The following is a 6,000-nucleotide window of genomic DNA, read 5'->3' on the forward strand; positions in this document are numbered from 1 at the left end:
TCTTCCTCGAAAATGAGTGAAGGGGCAAAGCTTTCGGGAGTAGTAACCCGGCTCGTTCCGCCTCGCTTCTTGCTCCAGCGGGAAGCGCTGTGAAGGGCAGAGCGGCCGGTACTGCCGGAGCCGCGCACCCCCCGCCCGCGCCGGGACAGCCTGGTGGAGCCGCAGCGATGCTGGAGCGTTAACTCGCCCCGTTGGGCGCTGCAAAAGAGAGAATTGGGTATCTAAGACTAATTTTATCTTTGGGAGAGACAGAGGTACCCTAACTAGCATTATTGTATCCTTTTTATTCGGTGTAAAATGTCAGCGTAAACATTACCTTTCATTTAAGCAAAATTTTGCTTAAAGGAAAACCAAACAAACAGAAAACACCAGAAAACAACCAAAACGAAATCAAAAGCAAACCAAACCTACCAAACAAAACACTCCACTTTAGAGCCCGCTTCCTTTTCGTAGTTCAATGCATACATGCATATGTGGCGTAACGTATGAGCTGGCACGAGTGTGAAATGATCAGATTACTCATGAATAGGTGGGAAGACAGGGGAGTGCGTTTATTTCAACGGATGCCTTAAAATCGGGTTCCTTCCTGGCTGCCGGCATCTGCTGTTTAACTTCTGCTGGGAAGCCTGTTCGCAGAAATAAACTTTCAAATATAAATAAACTTTCAGAATTCATAGGCATTAGCATATTAACGGCTTTGCCGGGGCAGAAAATTAAGTGCAGGCATTGCATTCAGCTGCGGGAGAGAGCGGGTACGGCAGCGGCTGTCTTTTAGGAGGCAACTGATCAATGCAACACCCCTACCGGCTTTTTGCCTCCTTCTCCCCCCCTCCCCCCCCCCCCCCCAATAGCTGGTCGTATAAAAATGCGTATTATGAAGTATCTCTTCGTATAATTGAAAATAAATCTATTTGAGAACTGAGAGATAAGCCGCCCATGGCAAAATAGGAAGCATGACCGGGTAAGTTATTTATCCTTTTTTTCCCCGGCGTTTAAGTCAAAGCGCAGGAGCGGTGAGAACAACCCCTCCACCTCCCTCCCACCCTCAGGCTTTGATCACCCCAGAAACACATTTTTACGCTTCCCACACAGGATAAAGGTGGCGATGCTTCCCCTCCTGTTATAGGAAGCATCTCAAAGGCAAAATAATTCCAGGCAGCTAGCGCAGATGCCAGGCACTTCTGCTGGCGTTTCTCTCGCCTTCGCCGAACCCCGAGAACTTGTCGAGAAATTACTGATCGACATCAGGCTCCCTCCTCAACTAGGGGTTCACTCGAGGGGGGTCGGTCATCTGTCGCTGTCGGTGATGAATTAAAGAGTTGGCAATGGCCGCTATAAACTCTGTCCCTGAGCTCTCCTCTCCCCGCGGTGTACCCACAGATAAAGTGGGTACTCGGTACTTTTCAGAAATCGTTCACACTGGCTGCTGCAGCCCTCTGTTCACGGTTTTCTCACAGCTCCGGTACTTAAGAAAGGGGCTTGCTTAATTTTTATTTTCAAAGGAAAACCCCGGGAAGCCAAGCGGTGTGTCAGAGAAGATGCCCGCCGTGCGGCCAGCGGCGCCGACGGCGCGTCCTCCCCTTATCTTTAAATCGACAGTGATAACCCCGCGGCCGCCCCTCTCCTTTCCCGACGCCCCTGGCTCGGGGAGAGAAGGGGCCGAGGGCTCCCCGTCGCCGCCATCCTGCCCTAAGGAGACTTAAGCTTCTAGCTTAAGGAGGCCGACAGAAAAGGGGAGCTCAAGCTCAGCCCGGTGCAGGGGAAGCCGGTGCTGGCCTTGTGTCACGTCTGGTGACGAGAGCAAACTGTACGCCCCAGAAACTGCTTTCACGAGGGTTAATATTTTTCCTCGCCGTGAAATGTCCCGGGAATGTCTTCCTCCAGAGGCTGAGGGGCAGGCAGGAACAGGAAGAGGCATCCCATTTATTCCAGGAAATGCGGGAAATGCCTGAACCGAGGGACACTGGATGTCCTTCCCATAGAGCCCCACAGAAATCCCTCTGACCTTTGTGTGAAGAAAGGCTTTGTGCAAAGATCAAAAAGGACAGGCGAAGGTACTAACTTTCAGACCTACATGCCACACTTGGGGAGTGCCCTGCACCTTGAGGTTCACTCACCCATCCTCCTTGCAGTCCTCCTTGCCCTTGTCTTGACATTTTCCTTTTCTCTGATTCTCTTCATCATCTGGGATTTTGTGTTTCTGTCTTGCCTCTGCATTCCTTTCAGACTGACAATGCTTTTCTATATGCTTTCTCCCCAAAGGCTACTTAATTATCCTCCAAACTGTTTTGCATTGACTTTTGCACATCACCTTCAGTTTCATGTTTAAGAGATACTGAGTGGATTTTCTGGTTTGAAAAATATTGCTGTCTTGGGAAAGTCATTAAGGTTTTGCCATGAATGCCAGTTTGAGGCAGGCAAACCTGTGACAGGCTGGTGGAGAGTAGTTGTGATGCCCAGCTCTGTGCAGCCAGCTGTTGCAAGGCTATTTGGGGCCTTAGTAAAGATGAGCAACTTGAAGGGACCTTAGAGGGATATGGCAAATGTTACAGTGCCTGTGCATACAGCCCTTATTGTGAAACCTCTGGGCTCAGTTTGTTAATTCACATCATCAGTTTTTATGAAACTTTCATTTTTGTTTTACTCCTGAACTATTGACTTGCTAGTAAGTAAAACAGAAACATACCTGCTTAGGAAAAGCACCTAGAATAAATAAAACATTTGAACCAGAAAAAGGAAGCAAATGAATGGTGGAAGCAGCACCTAAAGCAAAGACTGTGTAACACTGGACTTCTTGATAACTCTGAGCTGGACAGATAAGGCCTTGCCACAATGTGGGCAGGTGAAATTCCTGTTTATGTCTACATGTACACATATCCAGTGTTAAGCAGCACCAGAGTGCAAGCTGGAGCACTGGAGCTCTGCCACCACTCCTGTCCCACTGTCGACATGCTCCTTGGCAGCCCCTGTGACCTGCCAGGCTCCCTGCCAGGGCTCAGCACAGGCATCACTCCAGCCTGGGAAACATGTCACCTCCGTTTGGAGGCTGAGAGTGCTCACACATATGGACAGGCAGTAGACCACGGCAGCTGGCCAAAGCCACCGGGGCACCTCAGCGGGGGCTGCAGAGGTAGCAGGCACCTCACCTGGCATTGTATAGCCTGGAGTCCTCTCCAGGAAGCTTTCCTGCAAAGGGCTTCTGACCACAGCCAGAAGCAGCGCTGAGCTGTCTGCCACGTGCTAGGTGGCTGCATGCAGGTCTCAATGAGTTCAGGCATGACTGCTAGCTAGCAAAGAGTCCCTGTTGGGCCACAGACCCTTGTTTACTGACAATTTATATATTTTAGATCAGAAATTTATTTTAGACAGTGACTGCAGACCTGCCACCTCACCCATGACCAATACTGAGCTCAACTCTGCCCTGTCCTGATGTGTGCTCTCCAGAGTAACCTGAAGGCTGGTTCTTACAAGGAACTCTGAACAGACTCTTCTTTAAGACAAAATGTAAAGTATGTTTGTTACTGTGAATTCTATTACTGTATTAATTTAAATAACTATCTTACATGTTTCACTGAGATGAGGATCAATTGAAAGCCGGGGACAAAATAGTAAAGATAATAGCAAACTGATTAAATTTACTTCATAAGTGAATTTTAAAAACATACATAAAACTATAACAATTATTTCAGAAGTGGTTAATGACTCTGGATTCATTCTTGGGTGATTAGCTTGGGGTATTGTGAAGACCTTGGTTAGCCCAGAGGTGTATTTTTATTAGCATTTCGAAACGTTTTTGTGTATGCAAACATTGTATGCAAGCATTAAGGACTCAGAAGGTCCCACTTCTGTCTGTTCCCCTTCACTCTTCTGTTTCCCTTGGGCAGCACTGACATTGTGCTTAGAACCACACTGCTACTCAGAACGTCTTTCTTTTTTTACACTGAGAACTGGGGATGCTGATGTTTGGAATGAAACCCAAGGTGTGCTTTCTGGAAACAGATCATGACTTCCAACCATTTCAAATCCTGTTTCTGCAGCTATCACTTCTAGTCTGCAGGCTCACCTGTCTGTTGAAGTCAGTGGGCCAGAGATATTGCTTCCTATTCCAAGGACACAAGTTGCTTAGAGAAATAAGAAGCTTTGGGTAAGCGAGGTGCATTTTTCTGCTTCATATAAACATTATGTTAATGCTGGATGGGAAGTGCCCAGTGAGAGCCTGCCTGTAGTCATATGGCTGTTGTTGAACGTGTGGCTTCTGTTATTCCTGGCTCTGCAGTTGGTGAACATGCTGTTCCTTCTACTTCCTTTGGTAATGGTCATCTGCACATTTTGAGGGTAATCCAGGGCACCACACACACACACACACGCTGTAGCCATTCTTAAAAACACGAATACTTTGTCTTTCCTTTCATGCACACTTATATTTGCACACAGTCTTTGCAAGGCTTTGTAAAATAGAAAAGACATTTTCTGTTTAACTTTGTAAAGTGAACATACAGTGAATTTTAGTTTATCCACTTTACTACCTTACATTTGGAGCAGAATGGGACAAACAATATTCCCGGATTAGAATTTGAATTGGTATCTTTTCCTCTTGATTGTTCTGGTACAGGAATTAAAAAGCAATGCATGAGAAATATTTGTAAGGGTGCGTGACGTGCAAAGACCCTTTGTAACATACATTTATTGCTATTCCAGAAAAATACATGTTGCCAAAGCTTGACAAGCAGAAATGTGTCACTGATGGATTGTCCCAAATCAGCTTAATACAAAACCATTTCTAACTCTTTTACATTTCATTGGGATTTTAAACATTATAAACTAATGAAAGTCAGGTCTAGCTATAATTTATGTATTGAAAGAAAAAAACCTCCAAACATTTTTGCTGAGTGTTATTTAATCATCTATAAGGCAGATTGAAGAGACCCACTTACCAATTTTTTGAAAATACAGTTATTAAAACACCTATTACTAGAATCTTTTGGTTTTTTAGCAGACATTTAATAGCAAACAAGTAAACAGTTTTATGATATCCACTTACACACCATCATCTATTAATTTAATATCAAGACTCTGATAACACTCAGAGGTTTCAGAAAGATTTGGGTTCCTGTTGAGTTCAGTGCAACACAGACTTGCAGAAGACTAATAGTTGCTGCAAGGGAAATTTATAGTATCTAGAGATACATTGTCACTTTTTAAAAACCAAGGACATTATTGTCTATCCAAGTGATGAAATTTAGGTTCAGATTTCATTTCAGTATTTATCATAAATGTGTTTATATTTTATACATATATATATATTTATGTTTATACATTACAGATTTTAAAAAATACCTAATGATTTGTGCTGCTGAATCACAGTTCTTACATTTGGAATTTGGTTTATACTCAAAAATTCAGCTCCTTTGGGGTCTCAGCCAGAACTCACACAATTTGGTGGTAGATTTGGCTTCTGCCTTTTCTTGAGTTGAATTACTTCTCATCTTCAGCAAAAGAGGGAGCTGCAAGTATTTTTCTCCCTCCTTACTAGCCCTTATTTTTTTCTTCTTTTTTTTTTCCCCCTGTGGTAGTTATTTGAAAGCATTTGTCTTACTGTGGGGAACTTCTACCACAACACTTTTTTTACCTTAACTCCAAGCTAAGCACTGATAAAATCACAGCCACTTCAGTTACTGCAGCTCAGGTACTGAAAGGGTGAGCAAGGGGCAGAGCCGAAAGTAAATTGCTTACATTTCCCCCCCTCTGGAGGCAACGGCAAATGCAGAGGGAAGATGTGAATGGTTTGTGGCATCAGGGAATGATGACTGAGGATGTCTGATTTTGCCTGGTGCCTCGTTTTTTTGTAGGTGTGAAGGGGTGCTTGGTAAGACTGCATACCCTTGCTTGAATCAGCCAAAAGCAAAACGTTCCCATGAGCACATCCATTTCAACAAAAAAAGACTGTTTAAAACTAGAACGATTCAGAAACTCATCCTTTGCTGGGTTCATTGCTCAGCT

This window comes from Gallinula chloropus (genome assembly GCF_964237585.1).
Source record: "Gallinula chloropus genome assembly, chromosome: 4".
In the NCBI taxonomy this organism is placed as follows: Eukaryota; Metazoa; Chordata; class Aves; order Gruiformes; family Rallidae; genus Gallinula; species Gallinula chloropus.